This window comes from Pinus tabuliformis, chromosome 1_2 (genome assembly GCF_031772625.1).
Source record: "Pinus tabuliformis cultivar Carrire ecotype Pingquan chromosome 1_2, CPIR1, whole genome shotgun sequence".
Lineage (NCBI taxonomy): Eukaryota > Viridiplantae > Streptophyta > Pinopsida > Pinales > Pinaceae > Pinus > Pinus tabuliformis.
Window position 1 is genome coordinate 1,040,539,311 of NC_142298.1, and position 23,400 is coordinate 1,040,562,710.

Consider the following 23,400-nt stretch of genomic DNA (forward strand, 5'->3'; position numbering starts at 1 on the left):
AGCACATTTTATAACTACCAACATTATTTCCAACATGGATAGATAAAAGCTATTCATGGTAACACCAACACATGCAAAGCACGAGCTCACACAAAGGCAGCCATAGAAATATTGCACAAAATTGTAATGGATAATTCAGAATTCTCACCAAACCAAACACGTCAAGTTGAAGAAGATGGAACATACTCTCCTTTAAGATTGCTTCCTTCGACTTACACACAAAATTCTTTGTTAAAAGAGATCAATGAGGCTCTTCAAAAGCTCAATTACCCATCAATATCACAGTCAACAATGAGCAAGATCTGGGATACTAAGTTTCGAGAAGTGGCATTATCAAAGAACACCAACTTCAGTAAATGTGGTGAATGTATTGTGTTGAAAGCACAAATGAAGTCAAAAACTACAAAAGAGTTGGAAGAAAAGGCACGAGGTAAGTTGAACAAACATAAAAAGATTGTTATGTGTGGAAGATAATGCGACTATTCCCACATAATTATGTTAGAGCAGTTTCCAAAGGAGTATATGAGCATTATCCATGATAAAATGGACGAAACAAAGACTTCAATCCCAAGGCTACGTGTCAAACCAAAATCTATTGTAGGAACAAATTTAGGTTTGTCATTGATAGGTATGTTGACACATGGGCATAAGACAAGAGGTTTTGGTCATTTCTCTTTACCATTTGTACATATGGGATCACAATTTACTATTACATCCCTTGCAAAGTGCTTAAGGGACCTTGAAGACCCACAAATGGATATGTATGGTGTTATACTTTATGAAAGTGGAAGTTCAAGAAACCCACTTACAAATGCATTACTTAACACCTCTATTTACTCAAAATCTCAAGTGTACAAGGATGATTTTATATCTCATGGAAGATCAAAAAGTCAAAATATTGATTTTAAAACTCTTCCTCGACATTTGTTGTTACAGTTGGACAATGCAGCAAGTGATAATAAGAATCGCTATCTTTTCATGTTTCTATCACTTTTAACTGCACTTGGTGTCTTCATCACTATTGAGGTTGGGTTCTTGCCTGTGGGGCACACTCATGAATACATAGATGGAACCTACAGAAGAATTCCTTCCAACCTAAAAAGTAAAGATATATATTCTTAACCTGAAATGATGGATACATATCGCATAATTGAAGAAAATCGAGTGTTTCCACCTATACTTATTGACAAGGTCTATGACTTCAAAATTTTCCTTAATGGATACACCAAGGAGGGAAAAAATGCACTAGTTGGACATCTTAATGTCTAATACTTCCAATTTCTTGTACCCAATGATGTTTCAATACTAAGGTACAAAGAATCAATTAGAGATACTCAGTGGTCAGAACAAGTTGAGTTATGGAGATGATGAAGGTTGACCTATAATTCCCATAGGGAAGACATCTTTCTAAGCTTCCAAACAGAATGATGTCTATTTAAAAGAACTAAACGAAGGGATAACATCATACATAAAAATGTGGAAAGACACTATCGGAAATGAGGATTCACCAACTGTTACAGAGGAATGCAAAAATAAAGTAGTGCATTGGGAAAGAGTTCTTGATACATTAGATGGAATCTATAATGATCATAGAATAATAGATGGAAGTGATTCATCTTCTGAGGATTTCTGGCCCAAGAGAAGGCAAAGCATTGATGTTGATTGTAATGCACTCCATGTAATCTCAAGTATTATGGATGGAGATTTTGATAATGCGATAGATGAACCAATATATGTTGGATCCAAATGAAAAAAGCCAAAGCCAACATTCAATTTGATGATTGATGTTGAGAAAGGAAGGATGTTGCTAGTTAGATCAGGAAATGAGGATGCATGAGAAATGATTTCGATGGCAAAATCCATCTCAGATATCTTTAGGGATAATGAAATTGAGAATCTTCATGTAAAGGTTGACTAGTGGAAGCCTATGTCAGGGAAATACAATGGAAATTTTTTAGAGCAATATTGGATACCAAATCCTGATGACACAGAACTTGGTTCTATTCTAATTAATACCATAGTGTGGGCATGGATGCCAAAGAAAGAACATTGCAAGAAAAAATATCTTAAGATTAGGTTTATATGATTCATGAATGTAATTTTTTTTTGAAGGATCTATTAATATACATTCAAATACACTTTTCAATATTTGTTGTATATAAAATATTACCTTCATATTATTTTTTGAGTTTTATATTATTTAGTATTTCAATGTAATCACGTGTTGATACAAATTACATGACATTGCCATAAAATATTTAAGTTTTCAAAGCTTTATTTGACCAACATGACTTCTCACCATATCAAATATGCATAATCAAATTCAATAATACACTTAAAAACATCTTCTAAACTTGGTTTACTAAAACAATAGTGGGGTACCTAATTAGTATTTTATTTAATATAAATCATTTAAACACTTAATGAATAGATGCTAGACACTTGTAATAATGTTTGAAGTGAGTTTTCCTTAATATTCCTTATTATAATTGATATAAATCAAATTTGCTATTTTGTTGCACTTTAATTTATAAAAAAAATATTTTGATCATTGAACAACACAACTAGACTTATAAAATATTTCCTCTTATAGATTTTGAAGTGGTGCCAACATTGTACTATTATAATAAATTTGTACTCAACTTAGGAAAAGTAGCTAGTGTCAATTTAAAATGGTCAATAATAGTAAGAAAAACAATATTAATATATTGTTAAAAAACTTTATAGGTAAGATTTATTTTACAAAATCTATTATTCATGAGTCAAATTTAATACATAAATATAAATATTAATGATAATCGAAATGATGTAAGGAATCTAAGTTTTAGATGAATGTTAATATGTTCTTTTCAATACAATATCCTTAAACACTACAAGAATAAAAACTAAACATTTGTAATAAATAGTTTAGTCAATTTTCTCTCTTTCCTTTTGTATTCGAAAATAATCAAATTGTGTTACTTTTTTACTATTCTAGTTCATGATTGATTTTAATCATTAAAATGATTAGTAATTGAGTTGAGAGGCTCATCCTACAACCCAGTATGAGGAGATGTGTAAGTTTGTTTGTTCGTTTGTGCCCCTTTAAAATAAAAATAATGTTTAAATAGAAAAATAAAAAAATGAATATGATGTAAAGTAATTAGAAGAAAAAAAATGTGTGAATTAGATGTTTAAATATTATACTTTTCAAAAATATTTCAACTGGAGATTCAAATAAACTATTTGAAGATCTATGTTAACTAATTTATGTCGATATCAACTTCATATATATATATATATATAAAGTTTTTATAGTTAAAATTTTTATTGGTCTTATGTATACTCTATTTAGCATTCAAAAATACAGTTTCAACAATGAAAAATAACACATTGTATTTTGCACTCTAAAAATGTTTGCACGTGAAGAAATTTGATCCCTACATTTGTACTTAATATGGATCTATGTTGGTATATATTGGACACATTACTATGATCATTTGTCATTAAATAGTTTTATACTTAATATGTATCTTTCATATTAATCTATTATTCATTAAGTAAGCCTCAATCAACTTAGTTTTTAACACAAAAGTACAAATAATAAATAAAAATAAATTATGCTACTACTCACATTCAACATTTAATTTGATCCTAAAGAAATATTTTCTCCTCAACTCTAAAATGGTGCAAATTTCCTACAATAGTATGAAATGATGATGGTGATAATGATGATTATCATCCACTAAGACCAAATATGGTATATAAGAAGGCAAAAAGGTATTACCCAAAATTATTTCGAATTTTATTGTTATGCTCAAAAAGCATTAAAAGAAGTGTTTCAAGCTCATCATAATTTTGTTTAGTTAAAATATCAAGAAGGTTGGTAGCGTCACAAGTATTTTGAAATTTAAATCCAATATGAGTATAAACTCGATGATCTATGAGATTTTTTAAATCTTCAACGATATTACTAGTGTTGCAAAGGTGATAGACTTTTAAATTGTGCCAACATTGTCTTAGTAATAATTGTAACTTAACACATACATGATATTTAATATATCGGATTATCATTAAATGGGTTAATAATAGTAAAATACACATCATTCTTTTCATAAAACAACCTTAACAACCTTATATTTTAATACAAACCATAAAAATATTAAAATAGATAATGTAAGGAATCCAAGATTTAGACATGAAAGATTTGCTTTTGCAAGTTTATATGAATTTGTTTAATGAAGTTTATCATGATTATTTTTTCACAAAAAATGATGAATATCTACATTAAAATTAGCGAACTAAGTGAATTTCTAATTCCCCATTTTGAAAAAACTTAATCTAGATAAAGTTATATATTCTAGATCCACTGAATACTTCCAAATTTAATGAAATATGTGTTAAAAGCTTGGTTTGAAAAAATTAGTTTGAAGGAATTCAAAGGGCATAGTAAAGCATTATTATCAGTAATTGATGCCCTGAGGAAAGAAAATGTAAACACCTAGTAGGCAACCTGAAAGCTTTAGCATGACTCATGAAGAAGAGGAAGAAATGCAATATGATATATCAAAATTATGAGACCAAGTGCAACAAGTGTCACTTGCACAAAAAGCAACAGAATCCAAGATGGATGGTTTAAAGAAAGATGTAGAAGCTAAGACAGATGGTTTAAAGAAAGGTGTAGAAGCTAAGATGGATTGTTTAAAAACAAGCATGGAAGATTTGAAGACAGACATGGAACATTTGAAGACAGATTTGACAAAGTTTCTACAAGAAATGCTTACTAATGGTGAAAGGGTAGTAAAGGAAACTCATGATGAGAACAAAAGAAATGTTAATCATGATTTCATAGAATATAATGTTGGATCGAAGACCCACCATATTCCAAAAATTGATATGAGGAAGTTTGATTGCAAGGATCCCGCAACATGGATATTACAGATGGAGCAACCTTTTGATCTCAATAATGTGCAAAACACACAAAAGGTACGTATTGGAACTTTATATTTGGAACCAAATCAATTTGTATGGTATCAATGGATTTGTTCTCGTAAACAAATTATCACTTGGGCAATTTTTACGGAAGAATTGACAGCACATTATGAGAATACTAAAAGCAACACTTTTTTTAGCCAATTGATAAGTCTCAAACAAAAGGGTTCAATAATGGAGCACATTGAGGAGTTCCAAAAATTGAACATAAGGGTAAAAAATATTCTAGAGGAGCATAAGATTGATGTGTTCATAGGGAATTTAAAGGATAATATCCAACATGATGTTTGCCTTTGGCAACCTGATTCATTAGAGAAGGCATTCAGGTTAGCAAGAAAAACAGAAAGAAAAATTATGGCAACCAGGAAGCATACCACTCACAACTATAAAGATGGAACTGTTGTTTCCCCTAGTCTTCCACAACCTATAAGGTTGACACCACAACAATTGGAAGAAAAAAGAGCAAAAGGGATTTGTTACAGTTGTAATAGAAAATACACTAAAGGTCATAAGTGTGCTGAGAAGAAATTATTCTACATAGATTGTGAAGAGGAAGAAGAAAAGGAGCAAGAAAGGTCAAAAGAAGAGGATATACTCCAGGAACAAAGCCTAGATAAAGAAGAAATGAATCCAACCATATCTTGTAATGCATTGGCTGGAATTACCACTCCTCAAACCATCAAGATAGAAGGACAAATCAAGAAGAAAAGGGTAATAGTGTTGATTGATTCAGGAAGTACCCACAATTTTATTCATTGTAAGGTAGCAAAAGAATTGAATTGCTTCCTATATCTAGCAGCAGAGTGTCAAGTGATGGTTGCAAATGGAGGAATGATAAATTGCTCTGGAAAGTGCCATAATATCAAGCTATCCATGGGAGAATATTTATTGACTAGCCCAATGCTTTCCATTCCAATGGGAGGTGTTGATGTTGTACTAGGAGTCCAATGGCTACAATCCTTGGGTACAATATCTTTTAATTTTCAAGAACTTTTCATGAAATTTTATGCGGAAAGAAAGGAAGTTGAATTATTGCAGGGAAACCGGGAAAGATAATCAGCTCTAACGGTATGAAAAAGCTTCTAAAAAAGGAACAAAGAGGTGTAATTGCACAATTATGTTTGCTAGATGTTTCCACATCGGAATCATATATTTATCCAGATCTCCAAAAAGTCTTGGACAATCATTCCAAGGTATTTGAGACTCCCAAAGGTCTCCCACCTATTCGTGATCATGATCATGCTATTCATATGATTCTAGGAAGTGTTCCTCCAAACATCAAGCCGTACAGATATCCCTATGCCCAAAGGAGTGAAATTGAACGTATGGTTGCAGAAATGATAGAGGCTGGTATAATTCAACCTAGTCAAAGTTCTTTCTCTGCTCCAGTAGTATTGGTGCACAAGAAGGATGGATCATTGCGCATGTGTCCAGATTATAGGGAGCTCAACAAGCTCACTATTAAAGATAAGTTTCCCATTCCTGTTATTGATGAATTATTGGATGAATTGCATGGATAAATTTACTTCACCAATTTGGATCTTCGTTCAGGATATCATCAAATCAGAATGAAGACTGAAGACATTATGAAAATAGCATTTAGAACTCATGAGGGTCATTATGAATTTTTGGTCATGCCTTTTGGCCTTACCAATGCACCTTCTAAATTTCAAGGTTTGATGAATTCCATTTTCAAACCCTTCCTTAGAAAATTTGTGTTAGTATTTTTTGATGATATACTAATCTACAACAAGTCTTGGAAGGATCATGTTGAACATGTTGATAGGGTGCTACAACTATTGGAGTAGAAACAATTATATGCAAAAATATCCAAATGTTTCTTTGGAGTACAAGAGGTGGAATATTTGGGTCATATTGTATCTCATGAAGGAGTTAAGGTAGACCCTAGAAAAATTAAAGCCATTAAGGAATGGAAAATCCCCACATCCATAAAGCATCTGCGAGGATTTCTCGGGTTGACAGGGTATTATCGCAAGTTTGTTAAGAATTATGGGAGAATAGCATCACTTCTAACAACATTATTGAAGAAAGATGCATTTTCATGGACTCCAGAAGCAACAATGGCCTTCGAACATCTTAAAGAGGAAATGTGCCAAGCACCGGTTTTAGCTACACCGGACTTCACAAAAACCTTTATTGTGGAATGTGATGCTTCAGGAAATGGAATTGGTGCTGTTTTAATGCAAGATTAAAGACCCATTGCTTTTGAAAGTCGTCCAATCAAGGGAAAGTTTTCATACAAAGCTATTTATGAGAAGGAAATGTTGGCAATACTACATTCACTTAAGAAATGGCGACCCTACCTAATGGGAAGACACTTCAAGGTAAAAACAGATCATGATAGCCTTAAATACTTTTTAGAACAAAGATTATCCTCTGAAGAGAAACAAAAGTGGGTCACAAAGATGTTGGGTTATGACTTTGAAATCATCTACAAAAAAGGGAAGCAAAATGTGGTGGCAGATGCACTCTCAAGAAAGGATGAGGATGTGGAAGCATTGTTGTGCGCCATTTCTATTATCCAACCAGATTGGATAAACGAAGCAAGGGAGGAATGGAAGAATGATGAAGAAGTGTGGGCACTTATTCGAAAGTTACAACAAGATTCCAATACATCTGATACATTTAGCTGGCAAAATGATTCGTTATGGTACAAAGATCGCTTATACCTCTGTAATAATTCCCAACTCAAACAAAATATTCTTATGGAATTGCACACTTCTCCCTTAGGAGGGAACTCAGGATTTTTAAAAACTTACCACAGGGTTAAGAAGGATTTTTTTTGGGAGGGCCTTAAATCGGATATTCAAAAGTTTGTGGCGGAATGTTTGGTTTGCCAACAAAATAAAGTTGAAACAATTAAGACCCTGGGTCTATTACAACCTTTATCCATTCCAAGCCAACGTTGGGAGGAGGTTTCAATGGATTTTATCACAGGTTTACCCAAGTCTGAGGGAAAGAGTGTCATCATGGTGGTAGTTGACAGACTTACCAAGTATGCACAGTTTTGTGCATTATCACATCCATTTAAAGCCAGTACAGTTTCTACTGCATTTATGGAAACAATTCAAAAGCTACATACAAATCCAAAGATTATTGTAAGTGACAGAGATCCCATCTTCACTGGAAATTTTTGGACAGAATTATTTTCTTGTCTTGGTACTCAGTTAGCTCATAGCTCATCTTATCATCCTCAATCTGATGGGAAAAATGAGATAGTAAACAAATGTTTGGAAGGATATATTTGTTGCTTTGTCTATGATAAACAGACACAATGGGTCAAATGTTTGCCCCTGGCTGAATGGTGGTATAACACATACTTCCATACATCAACAAAAATGACCTCATTTATGGCACTTTATGGATATCATCCACCATCCATCACATCATATTTGAGAGAAAATTCTAAGGTTCAAGCAATGGAACATCACATCAAACATCAACAACAAGTCCAACTCTGAAAGGATAACCTCGTGTTGGCACATAATAGAATGAAACAACAGGCAGATCAACATCGTAGCGAAAGAAGTTTTGATGTAGGTCATTGGGTATTCCTACGGCTACAACCATATAAACAAATGTCCCTGAAGCAAGCTAAGAAGGATAATAAATTATCATCAAAGTATTATGGTCCATACAAGGTGTTGCAAAAGATTGGTACTATGGCATACAAATTGGAGCTTCCTGCAGTTTCTCGAGTGCACCCAGTTTTCCATGTTTCATGTTTAAAGAAGGTTATAGGTGACAAGCTCCCAGTTCAAACAATATTGCCAGAACTTGACGAGGAAGTAAAAATTATATTGGAAACAGAAGCGGTCACAGAGACAAGAACTTGACAACTACGAAATCGATCAATTTCGGAGTATCTCATCAAGTGGAAGAATTTATTCGCTGAAGATTCCACATGGGAGGATGAGAATTTTATACAGAAGCATCCAGAACTAGCATCCAGAGGGGCATGTTAGGTCCCTATAATACTAGTGATTACCCCATTACTATTATAGTTGTATCCTTATTAATATTGTTGTGCCCCTATTGTCCCCATATTGTTATTACTGTGCCCCATAGAATCCCTCTATTGTTATTTTTGTGGCTTTATATTATTATTGTTAGGTCGGTTGGGTTATATTGTGACTCCTTAGACTCCTATATACAGAAAGGTGGTTTTGTCATTTTTATCATCCAAGAATTTTTCATTTATGTAACGCAAAGGAGGTTGCCCCCTCAAAGAGGCTGAATTCTAAGGCGTTGATCTATCTTTTCTATCTTTTTGTGAGCTAGTTTCATAATAGACATCAAGGTATTCTGGATATTCATGGAAGCAAGTATCCGGACATGGATCGCCTGCAGACCGTGGATGTCCCCAATGGTCTGCAACAATTTTCGAAGCACAGCCGAGTTCAAAGTAGACATGCAAAACCTATATATCCGGGCGCGGAAGGATCCAAAGCGAACATGGGTCAAGCTCCCATTCATTGCAACCGATGATGCAATTTACGAAGTATTGGTAGCATGGCCTCCGGAATAGCGTGCCCCAGGCATGGTCGCATTAGAAAGGATGGCGGCACAGTAGTGAAAGAAGGAAATCCATTTGTGACTCACTAAACTAGCAAAAAGGACACGTCAGGGACAAAAGGCCGCTTCGCTGCAAGAGGCGACCTAGGAAGTAATTGTCGAAGAGACCACGGAAGATCAGGAAATGTCCTCAGAATAGGATAGGTAGAAGGAATCAGAGACATAGGAACGCACCGACTTTACCACAAAATTGACCCAAGGCAAAAGGCTGCGCAGCAAGGAATTGCCACATGCACGTAAGAAGTCCAAAATAGCTAAGACTTTGGAGAAAGAATTTCTTGATAGTAGTGAACCAGAGCGCAATATCGCTACCGGTGCATTGGAGGAGCTGATGACAGAGCAAACAACTGTGTTGGGGGAGCTCAGAGTGCAGTTGTAGGGATTACAGGTGCGACCCTTGGGAGGGATGATACCAAACCTAACAGATGATATAGCAGCAAGCCGAGCAGATGGTGCGTAGTCACACAATGAACACTTTAGTATTGCTAGTTGGCGCTGTCTTAACCAAACCTGAGGGTGACATGCGAAGTTGGTGGTTGAATTTCACCGCTCTACCTCGAGAAACCCTTTACCAATTGCAGGATGGAGTAACCGCTGAGCTGCATGCCAAGGAAGGCCACGCACTCCAAATCTTAATGGAGCAAAAGGAAAATCTGGAGCAGATTAGCCTACAACGTGATCACTTGGTCACCCACAACTAGGAAGTGGAACAGGCCGTGGCAGCGGCTTGAAGCAAGGTACCAGAGTTGGTTGTCCCAGCAGAACTTCCAATAATGGACAAGATCCATTACATGGCCGCTAGATTCTGTACGGCCCAAGAGGAGGCCGCGAAAGCTCAGTGGGAATTAAATTTGAAAATTGCGAAGCTAAGACTGAAGGCACAACCACCCACACCCCTAGAAGTTCGAGAGCAGCGCAACGAAAAAATTCAAGCAGGGTTGGAAGTCATAAAGCACGCAGTCCAAGATTTCTCGCGATTATTGGATCAGTCCCTCATTACGCTCACATCCCTACAGGATGACCCAACGCTACAACAGGTAGAAAAAAAAGTGCGGGAATTATAGCAGGCATATGACAAAGTCTGGGGGACTGTACAAATGGTCGCCATCACACAACGACTGGCCAAAATGAGGGAGGCCCAGGCTCTCAAGGCACAGGTTGACGTGGCTCGGCAGAAGGAAGCAGTGCTTAAAGAACACATCCAGCCTTGGCTTGATGAGGCATTCGCGGTCTCTTCCAACATCGAGGGAAAGTTAGCACACATGCAGGCAACATCTAAACCCAGGCAAGCAATGAAATCGGATATTGATACATCGATGGCTCGCGTAGAACGGGTAAAGAAGATGGCAGATGATTTTGTTGCGAGGGTAAGCGAAGTGCAGAAGTTGTTGAATGACCTCCGCGCAAAGATTGCCACACCAGCCGAGTGACTCGAGACGAGTCACGTTTATTGTGTTGGGGTCCTGTTGGGTAGCGGAGGCCCCATGTAAGAGTTTTGGGATTCAAAGTCCACAATTTTGGAAAAAGGTATGGTAAAGACTCTACGAAGTGCGCGGAGCGTGAATTGTAATGAGTCAAGTAAAAGGGTTGTCAACCCGAGAATAATGTAAAATAATAGGAAGTGAGTCAGCTTGCCCATGGTCTATGGACCATGGGAATGTATAAATAGAGCAAGGATCTATGGCTAGAAGTCAGTTTTTTGGAAGTTTTGTTTGGGATCTTGATGTTATGAGTTTGTGAAGGCAATATTCTTTGCGTCTGTAAGTCCAAGTCAAGGGTGTTAGTAGATAGATAGAGGCTCTGTAGTTGTGTGCGAAAAGGCTTGGTAGAGTCCGCAGTTGTGTGCGCGGACCCCTGCAGCTAAGTGCATAAGGCGGATCTGGTTGTATTGAGGGAAGATATTAATAAAGATAAGTGGTTTCTGAAGTTTCGTGGATCTATTGTGTTCTAATTTATGCATCTGTTATATGAGTTTATATCTTTTTATAATTGCGCGCATTGGGTTTTATTGTTAAATGTTTTCTTAAAGACTGTAATGAGAAGATCAGATCTATAATAATTTCATTAATAAGAAAGTACACCCGTGCAGATCTACTCGGAAGCCCAATAGTAGTACAGAATGGTGTGAGGCTACAGAACGATTCGCGACCCCTCCAGAACACATCAAGACATCCCAAGGGTGCGGAAACCTGGTTCCAGCACCCTCCCCTACTACCTCGGGTGAGACCTCAGTCTGCGGTCCGCAAGCTGTTGCCAAAAGGGCCAGTAGCTACGAGATTTGTTTGGCTAATCACTCTTCCGAACCTGGGTCAGGGCCCAATAAGCCAACAGGAGTCCCTTGAGATATGATATATGTACGTGTTCAGTTACAAGGCAACGTGCTTTGCATAAAAAGGTAAGGCAACTGGTATATTTTTATCTTTATTTATGCACTGCCAATTATTTCTTTATGGCAATATGATGCAGGGGATTGCATGGTAGAAGAGACTGCAATGAAATCTTGAAGAAGGCTCAGGTTAATATTTCCCTTGGAATCATTAGGAACCCATGGGGATTGAGTCAGGGTGTTTGTTCGGATTTTTATGCTTTCGGTCTTTTGTGATTTGTTTGTGCCCGATTTGCAATTTTGTTTATTTTTGGTGCATGGCCATGCCATTTTGTTTGTGGTGTCGTATTGTTATTGGTTTCAATGATTTTTCTTCTTTCTTGCTTTTTCTTTTTCCTTTTGTGCTTGAGATTCTTGGGAATTGGTTTGGGAAAGAGAAAATTTAATGGAGTTTGGAGGGAGATGAATGAAACCCAATAGGTAATGTAAGACTTGGATGAAGCTCGATGTATGCGTAAAGGCCAGTTGAAGGTAAGAATGTGACAACCAATTAGATTGGATTGGGTCCATTGGGATAGATGGACGATTGTAGGATAGTCATGAGAAAGGTAACATGAAAGGTGAATTAAATGTAACTGAGGCATCAGATGCCTTGCTTATGTTGGGGACTGTTTTTCTCAATATTGTGCATGTTGTGCACGGAAAGGGAGTTCTCTTCACCTTGACCGTATGGTAACTGGTAATTATGTTGTGATCATGATTATGTTGATGTCTTTATATGTATACATGTATGTATAATGTCATTATCTTACTGGGTCGTTAGGATCATGATTTTTTTATGTTGATGTTTATATGTATGTATGTATGTATATCATTTTCTAACAGGATCATCAGGGATTGTTCTTGTGGAGGAATGATTTATTATGTGGGTGAATGGCATGGAGAGGTTCCTAGCTTATGAGGAATCAAGTGGAAGAGTAGCCTGCCAGATCTACAAGGTCAGTATCATGTGAATATGAATTGATATTATTTGATTATACTATGTCTATGTTTATGTTATGGAAGGTAATGTTGAGGGATACATCAGCTGAATGAAAGTAGTGTGATTTATGACATGCTGGACAAGCATGGATAGTGGAAAGACATTAGAAGCTATGTTGCTTGGTAGAGGCAATGTAGCCTCCATATGTGTAGTATTATTGTTGTGTATATGCTTTACATGTTGTAATTGTGGTGTTGTGAATATGTGGGATGGTGCGCGTGTTTCATATGTAGTATTGTGTACATATGGTATATGTGATACTGTGTGCATATAGTGTTGTCTCCATGTTATACAAGTGGTGTTATGTAGATATGGTGTTGTGTGCGTGTTGTACATGTGGAGTTGTGTACATGTTGTACATGTGGCGTTATCTGCAAGTGGTGTTGTGTACACATTGTGCAGGTGGTGTTGCGTACATTGGGTGATGTGTACACATTGTGCAAGTGGTGTTGTGTACATTTTGTGAAGGTGGCAATGTGTACATGTGGTATTTTGTACATGTTATACATGTTTTGTTGTGTATATTTGGTACGACGCTATGGGTATTGCGTAGTTATTGTATTGTGACATGTGTATTCGTGGTATTGTACTTTGTTTACGTATATGTATTGTGTTATACACTGGGTGTGGGTGTATGTGTCATGTTGTACACTCAGTGTAGGTGTTTGTGTCGTGTTGTACACCTGGTGTAGGTGTATGTGTGAAATTGTACACTGGGTGTAGTTGTATGTGTTGTGTTTTACACTAGGTGTAGATGTATATGTCATGTTTTACACTGGGTGTAGGTTTATGTGTTGTGTTGTACTCCTGGTGTTGGTGTATGTGTTGTGTTGTACACTGCATATGTATATGCGTTACATAGTATGATAAGATAGCGAGGTATGGGACTGTCTGGGCCCTTATTGTTGATATTGAGGGTTGAGGCACTTTGATCTTAAGATACCCTTGTTGCTGATATTGAGGGTTGAGGCGGTTTAGTCTTGGGATACACTTTTTACTATTGATGTTTGAGGTGGTTTAGTCTTGGGATACCCTTTTTACTATTGATGGTTGAGGCAGTTTAGTCTTGGGATACCCTTGTTACTATTGAGGGTTGAGGTGGTTTAGTCTCAAAATACCCTTGTTGATGATATTGAGGGAGGAGGTGGTTCAATTTATGGATTCCCTTATTCCTTAAAGAGAAGGCGTTGGGTGCTTGCTAGGTTTGGCAACTGATTTAGTGTGTGTATAGAAATGACAAAGAACAAAGATGGAAGCAAAGGATTGATTGAAGGATAAGTATTTGTATTTTATTTTAGCTTTATTATGCATGTGATCTATGACTCTAATTTATGATGGTTGCATGTGATTTATGATTTTGATTTAAGATGGTTGCCTTTCGAGCTAACCGGATGTGATATGTTTATACATGATGATTTGGATAAATATCTGGTTTGACTTTTTGTGACAAAAAGTAAACGGAATTGAAGGTATACGTTATTGACAAGCCACCATGAGGTGTGATTTGAATTAGTTTCAATTCCTTTTAGTCTAATGGCAATTATGAACTTGGTACAAGAAAGCAAGGTAATGCCTGGTTTGGGTGGTTGAAACTCACTACAAGGATTAGCAGTAGCAAAAAAAGGAATTAGAACAGGCAGTAGTATGTTGGTAAAGCATTCACAAGCAGGGCCATTGTGGGACACTAGTACCCAATAATGTGGACCATTGATTTCCATGATCATGTTATGACCAGTATGATGGTTTTGAGGGAGGCATATGCCTTGGTTTTTGGACCTTCTGATGCAAGGAAACCTTGCCAAGGGATGGATCACCCGGGATAGGGGATGTGGGGGAACATGGAAGGTGAGCGACTGCATGGAAGGTGAGCGACTGCATGGAAGGGGGTGACTGGACTTCCCAAGGGACTGTGTAGCAGAGATGGGAAGGGCGGTGGATGGATTTGTTTTGGTCATTAGCATTTCCAGATGGAATCAGATGCACTTTGGGAGTGTGCCCTAAAACAATGAGATGGTAACTGTTCACTGACGGAACATGAAGTGCAAGGATTGTAGTGCTAGAAATTAGATGCAGGTTTGAATTTGATAGTGGATTCTGGACTTCCTGGGAAGGAGGTCAAACCTGGTACTACTCTTGAGGATGGAAGTTTGAGCCTCTAGATTCCCTTGTTGCGGATGTAGGCTTCGTATTAATTTATTTGTTGGTTAGAGAAAATTCACATATGTATATATGTGTATATTATTGTAAATATTGTATCGAGCTGGATTTATACAAATCCATAGAAAATATGGTTATTTGCTGGTTCAAGCAAATGTGTACAAATATATGTGGTTGTTATTGTAAATATTGTAATAACTTGTGTTATAAAACTCTAGTAAATAGTATGATTGTCATAATTTCAGCAGGTCGATATTGTAAATATTACATCGAGTTGAGTTATAAAGCTCCATGGGCAGTATGTTTTGGTTTTCAGTGGTCTTGCTAGTTGTAGGTGTCATAGAACACCGAGGATGGTGCTCCCCTAAGGGGGAGGGGTTTGTAATAGCCCAGGGTCATGGAACACATATTTCAAGTTGAATGTTGGGAAAAGCATCCTAATGGGAATCACTTGTTGTTTATTATGGCTAAGGGAAATTAGCAAAGGCATTATAAAAAGATTTGAAAAGGAAAAAAGGAATTATTGGCATTTTATTTATGAAAATAAGGGAAATTAGGAGAAAAGGAAGGTGAAAGGTCACATATTTTCATGAGAAATAAACTGAAGGAAAAATAGAGGAAATTGAAGAAAATAGAGGCCTTAATGATAAAAAGGCTTATGAGGATCAGTTCACAGCCTTTTGTTAGTTCAGTTTTGGAATTAGTATGATAGAGGAAAAGGAAAGAAAGTAAGCAAAGGAAGGACAATGAAAGCAAAGGAAAGCAAGGATCAAGCAAGGAAAGGTTGGATCAAGCAGTTTCAGTGGGAATACTTGCAAGTAACAGGTTGCATGTATGATTTCCTATCTAGTTTTGGCATGCATGTTATATGCATGTGTATATTTGGTTATTTGTTGTCAATGACATGGGTTTTGCTTGGTTTTGATAGTGGTTTCAGCATTGCCTTTCCATTTCTGGATATTTGTGGTGTGATGGGATTCATTCTTGGTTGAGCTTTGGATTACCAGAAGGTTTTGGATCCGGGTGAGGTGGTCTCAAGAAAATACCAAGGGTTGGGAGTGGAGATGGTTTTCTCCAGAAAACCCTCAATAGGTGGGTGGAGACAGGAAAATTCCTCAAGGGATAGTGAAGGAATTTTGAGGCATCCAAGATCGGTTTGGTTTTTTTATCTCGAGACTAGTTTAGGTGAGATCACAATAGTGTAAGGGTGGATGTGGTTTAACCTCTAGATTCCCTTGGTTGTTTATGGATTGGTTTATCCCATGAGATGCCACATTCCTGCTTGGAATATGGCACAAGGTTGGTTGGCTAAAAGAAATATTTGGTTCCAGCACAATCTATGGTTGGGTGGTACATGGAAGTCCTTAACCTGGTTGGCCTTTGCATATGTCAATAAGAGCTAAGTTCCTCTTGCATTTTATGAGTAAATGTACTTGTTATGATGTGGATTTAATGGTTGTTCTATTATTTTTATTTATCTGGTTATATGTTGGTTATAAGCATGGTTTTGTGACAAATCCAAGTTATGGATCTTATCATGTTTAATTGATAAATGAAGGGTTATTGAATGTATGAGCTAATAGACGTTATTGAAGCTATTGTGAGAGGAAATTAGTCCTCCTTGGTAAACCTTAGATAAGTTTCATATCTCTATGTTCATATATGCATTCATGACCTATAGGTTTCATGTTCATCATGTGTTTGACATAATGGATGTCATAACTAGGATGGGCTAGGGTGAGTCCCTGATCAAGTTTTGTGTTAAAAGATTTTTCAACTTGTCATACATCATTTCGGAAAGTCTCATCAAGTTCTGGGCAGTGGTCTGGTGACTAGCCCTGAAAAAGTGTCTTAGATCTCGCGATTTCTAACACAAAGCTACGTAAAAAATACTGGAGTCGCTCCCTTGCAGGATTATGCATACGACTGGAGGATTACCTCCCTCTCTCTCACCCTCCAACTCCATCTCTCTTTCCCTTCCTCTCTCCACTCTCTCACATCCTCGTTGTCTTCCTTCCTCTCTCTCCCTCTCTCTCTCTCTCTCTTCACCCTCCAACTTTATTACTATATCCCCCCTTCTCTCTCCTCTATCTTTCTCTCCCCCATTCTCTCTATCTCTCCTCCTTTGTCTCTTTATCTCACCCCCAAACATACACTCTCTCTCTCTATCTCTCCCTTGTCACTCCCTCTCTCTCTTCACTTCTCACTCTATATATATTTCTTCTTCCCTCCCTCTCTCCCCCTATAACTCCATCTCCCTATCCCTCCCTCTCTCCTCCCTCCCTCCCTCTCTCCTCGTCTCTCTCAAGTTCGCTCTCTCGTACTTCCTCTCTCCCCCTTTCTATCCTACCTCCCTCTCTCTTCCCCCATCACTCACTCTCTCTCTCCCTCTCCAACTATGTTACTATATCCCTCCCCCTCTCATTCACTCTCTCCTTCTCTCCCCCTCCTCTCATTCACTCCTTCTTTGTCCCTTTATCTCAACCCTAAACATACACTACCTCTCTCCAGATCTCCCTTGTCACTCCCTCTCTCTCCACTTCTCACTCTCTATGTCTTTCTGCTTCCCTCTCTCTCTCCCCCTCCAACTCCATCTATCTATCCCTCCCTCTCTCCTCCTCTCTCGCAAGTTCTCTCTCTCTCTCTCTCACTATCCCACTCCCTCTCTCCTTCTCTCTCTCCCTCCTCCATCTTTGTGTCTCCCTCTCCTTCTCTTACCCTTCTCTACCTCTCTCACTCATCTCCCCCCCTCTCTATTTATCTTCTCCCCTCTCACTCAGTTTATCTCCATCTCTCCCTTGTCACCCCCCCATGTCTCCACCGCTATCACTCTATCTTTGTTCTTCCCTCCCATATATTTATAGAGTTAATATGTATCATGCATATTAATATATAATATAATATAACAAATTTAATATTGTATTAATCCAAAGTTTTCAAATTTAACGATATTAATATTATAATATATTAATATGAATATTAGATTTAATAGTGAAAATAATAATAATAATATTTTAATATTAATATTAGGGTTAATAATTATTTATTGCATAGCATTAATAATAATTTGGACCATGGTATTTGGCCCATGGTATTAATAGTTATTTGTCTCATAGGCTTCACCTAAATAAAACCTCTTTTTTGAGTTTTATTTAAATATAAAGATGTTTATGGAGTAAATATAAAAAAATGTTTTATTTATTTACCGGACTTTGGAGTAAATATAAAAAAAAAAGGTTTATTTATTTACCATACCTTTGATTTATTTATATTTTTATTTATTTACCATACCTCTTATTTGAGTGTTCCTAAACCTCTTTATATTTTAAATTTATATTTTGTTTATGCATATTAATAATTAGATTGATTTTAAAATAGGACCAACATTAGATTAAAAATGTTAAATGTTAAATGTTTAACATTATGTTCACATTTACGTTTAATAAACACCTCTCAACACAATTAATAATAACATGAATAAAAAATAAATTAAAATTTATTTTTAATTTACCAGATAATTTAAATTTCTAAAATTATATTTAATTTATTTATATTTAATATACTCGAAATTAAAATAACTCTGTTTATTTAAATTTTAATGAGAATCTTAAAAAATAAATCGAGTAGAATATAATAACAACTTTTAAACCATTATTTTGTTTTAATAAAAATATTTAAAAAATAAATCAAGTGAAATATAATGACAATTTTTAAAACATTTATTTCTAAAACAACTCTATTTCACATTACCAAAATTAACGAAAGTTTACAAAAGTTCTGCGAATTCTTTGGTAGCCTAATCTTTCTTAATAAAAAATAAATCGTTATCATCTAACAATACAGAATCAAAAGGATTTCAAAATAGTAACGTTTTATCCCATCATTATTATATTAGTTTATTAATCGAATTTTATTAAATTAAAGAAACTTCTATTATCAAATAGAGTGAGTGATGGGAGATTACGTAACTTCTGTTATCAAATAGAGTGAGTGATGGGAGATTGCGTAATAGTTTTTGGTTTACAAATTAGTGAGAAACCGATATCTTTCTTATTTTTAATATCAAAATATTATAATTCGTCTCTAAGAAAGAGGTGGGAAATCAAGTTGAATAGTAAATCATTGTCATGAATTTTTTTAGATATATGTTTCAACGAAAACATTGGAAACCAATTTTCTCAGGTGAGTGGAAGACTTTTTTTTACCAATGAGCATTCATATGTTTGAAAATGTTAGTAGTTAATTTTCTCATCAAGTTTTGGGCAGTGGTCTGATGACTAGCTTTGAAAAAGTGGCTTAGATCTCACGGTCGCTAGCACAGAACTGGGTAAAAAAGACTGTAGTTGCTCCCTTCAAGATTATGCATGTGACTAGACGATTACAGCGGAATTCAGGTAGTGTTAACATATCATGGTCGGTAGCATAGAACAGGGTAAAAAAGACTGTAGTTTCTCCCTTGAAAGATTATGCATGTGACTGCACGGTTACAGTTGAATTCAGGCAGTGTTATGCCAAAATTTAGGGGTCCAGATTAGTGAAAAAGTAAGTTAACTTGGGGTTTGGGCAGCTGGAGGTGTGGTTTAGCTCTTGGGGGTCCTGTAGCACCTGAGGGAAGTCAATAAAGTCTTGGTTTGTCGACTCCATTTCCTTAAGGTGATCTAGGAGGTTAATTCATGTCATAGTAGCTCCTCATCTCATGTTTACCCCAACAAGCCGATGAAAATGGGTAGATATGAGAGGTGGCGTTACAGAGTGGTATGAGTGGTATCAGAGCATGGTTCAATACTTCGACTCGATGGGGTAGATGCATGTTGCTATGCATGCATTGTCATAGTTAAGGTTGTTGGGCATGAGGTCATTGTATGAAGTTTATTTCATTATGATGGTGTTGGTATGTTATGATGTTGTTGTGTTGGCTGAAATAGAGAAAGAGATGCAGATCATCAAAGTGAGGTTACAACACTGGATCTCGGGGTAAGATCAGATCCTCATACAACTTTGTACGTTGGGTATGTAGGTATGTTGGTTAATGGTTTTATATTCCTAGTGGCTATATACATGCATATCATCTATGGTTGTTATGGTTATATATACGTGTGATCATATGCACACACGTGTGATAGTCATGAATGATAGCAACTTGTTTTTATATGCATTGCGATCATATGCATGATGATTATGGTCATTGCACCTAAGATCTTGATGTTATATGTATCATGCTATATGGGTTTCTCTATGAATATGGTTATGGTTATGATATTCAGGTATGAGTTGATATACTTGTGATATTGTGTCATACTAATCTAAACTAACTTGTGCAGATGTGGTAGCATCCCCTAAGATACATTGAGGTATGAGTTTGATCATGTCGCCAATTTGGTTTAGTTAACATGTTTTTTTTTTCTAGGCTAAGACTAAACTAAGTACCCACGGGGAATTGAACCAGTGACCTATCGCAAGGAGTGCCTTAACAGCGCACCCATTCACCGTCAATCCAAAGCCCCATGGGCGGTTTAGTTAACATGTTATGTTTATAATTTGTTTGAATTTTTTATTAATTGCATTATATGAGCATGTGTCTATAAGATTGCATGAAGGAATGATATTTTTTAATACGGTTGTATTAACTCGATATGTGTTGAGACAGTTGATATGTACTTGAGTGTGAGTAGGTGATAGTTTTAGTATTATGACTGACTATGAGTTGATTCCAGATTATGACATGGTTGTTAGTATTGGTAAAGGTTGATTTCAAATTAATAGATATGATGTATTGATATTTGGAGCATGTAACTGATATGTGTGAGCAGTTGCAGGGCAACATGCTTGGTACTAGCATGACAAGGTAATAGTAATTTTTTTTATATAAATATCAATTGGGTGATGTGATAGTGCATATTAAGACTCAATTATAGCAAGGTAAAAATTACAAGAAAGGAATTGCGTGAGAATTCCTTTGGCTATGTTGGAAACTACAATTCCAAACGAATGAGTGCTTTGCATGAATACAAGAAGTCTTCTTAACCTTGATTTTGTCTGACATTATGAGGATATGTGTTACATTCATGAACATGTATTTGACATGTATAATAGTTGGTTTCCAATTATGGTTGGATTCATCAAGGAATTGGTTTCCCCTGAGAGATTATATATGTACATGTTCAGTTACAAGGAAGTGTGTTTCACACAACAAGGTAAGGTAACTGGTATATTGTTATGTTTATTTATGCACTTACAATTATGTGTTTATGGTAGTATGATGCATGGGATTGCATGGTAGAAGAGGCTCCAATGAAATCTTGAAGAAGACTCAGGTTGAGATTTCCCTAGGAAGAATTGGGAACCCATGGGAATTGAGTCAGGGTGTTTGTTGGGAGTTTTGTGCTTTCGGTCTTTTATGATTTTTTTACACCTGATTTGCAATTTTGTTTATTTCTGGTGCATGGCCATGCCATTTTGTTTGGGGGGTCGTATTGTTATTGGTTTCCATGGTTTTTCTTCTTGTTTACTTTTTATTCTACTTTTTGTGCTTAAGAGTCTTGGGAATTGGTTTGGGAAAGAGGAAAGTTAATGGAGGTCGGAGGGAGCTGAATGAAACCCAACAGGTAATGTAATACTCAAATGAAGATCAATGCATGAGTAAAGGGCAATTTAAGGTAAGAATATGACATCCATTTGGATTGGATTGGGTCCATTGGGATAGATGGACGGTGGCAGGATAGTCATGAGAAAGGTAATAGGAAAGGTGAATTAAATGTATTTAAAGCATCAGATGCCTTGGCTATGTTGGGTATCCTTTTTCTCAATGTTGTGCATGGTGTGCATGGATAAAGGGAGTTCTCTTAACCTTGACTTTATGGTAACTAGTAATTATGTTGTGATCATAATTATGATGATGTCTATAAATTTATACACGTATGTATGTATCTCATTGTTGACGGGCTCGTCAGGGGTCATGATTGTTTTATGTTGATGTTTATATCTATGTATGTATGTATGTAGTTGTCTGACATGATCGTCAAGGATCGTTCTTGTGGAGGAATGATTTCTTATGCTAGTGAATGGCATGAAGAGGTTCCTGGTTTATGAGGAATCAAGTGGAAGAGTAGCCTGACATATCTACAAGGTCAGTATCATGTGAATATGAATTGATATTATGTGATTATACTATGTCTATGTTTACACTATGGTAGGTAATGTTGAGGGATACATCAACTGAATGAAAGTAGTGTGATTTGTGACATATTGGACAAGCATGGATAGTGGAAAGACATTAGAAGCTATGTTGCTTGGTAGAGACATTGTGGCCTCTAATTGTTCAGTGCTATTACTTTGTATATGTTGTACATGTGGTTTTGCGAACATGTGGTATGGTGTGCATGTTGCATATGTAGTATTGCGTACATATGGTATATATGGTACTGTTTACATATAATGTTGTGTGCATGTTATATAAGTGGTGCTATGTACATATGGTGTTGTGTGCATGTGGTGTTTTGCACATGTTGTACATATGGCGCTATGTGCATGTGTTGTCGTGTACACATTGTGAAGATGGTGTTACGTACATTGGGTGATGTGTACACCTTGGGAAAGTGGTGTTGTGTACATTGGGTGTTTTGTACACGTTGTGTAGGTGGAATTCTATACATGTGGTATTGTGTACATGTTATACATGTGGTATTGTGTACATGTTATACATGTTGTGTTGTGTGTATTCGGTATGGTGCTATACGTATTGCATAGTCGTTGTATCATGGTATGTGTATTTGTGGTATTGTACTGTGTGTATGTATATGTATTGTGTTGTACACCGGGTGTAGGTGTATGTTTCATGTTGTATGTCGAGTGTAGGTGTATGTGTTGTGTTGTACATTGGGTGTAGGTGTATGTGTTTCATTGTGCACTAGATGTAGGTGTATGTGTTGTATTGTACACTGGGTGTAGATGTATGTGTCGTGTTGTACACTGGGTGTAGGTGTATGTGTTGTGTTTTACACTAGGTGTTGGTGTATGTGTTGTGTTGTACACTGTGTATGTGTATGTGTTATAAATTGTGATAAAACACAGAGGTATGATACTTTCTGGCCCTTATTGTTGATGAGGGTTGAGGCACTTTGGTCTCATGATACCCTTGTTGCTGATATTGAGGGTTGAGGCGGTTTAGTCTCAAGATAGCCATATTGCTATTGAGGGTTTAGGTTGTTTAGTCTTGGGATACCGTTGTTGCTATTGAGGGTTGAGGCGGTTTAGTCTCAAGATACACTTGTTGATGATATTGAGGGAGGAAGTAGTTCAATTTCTAGAT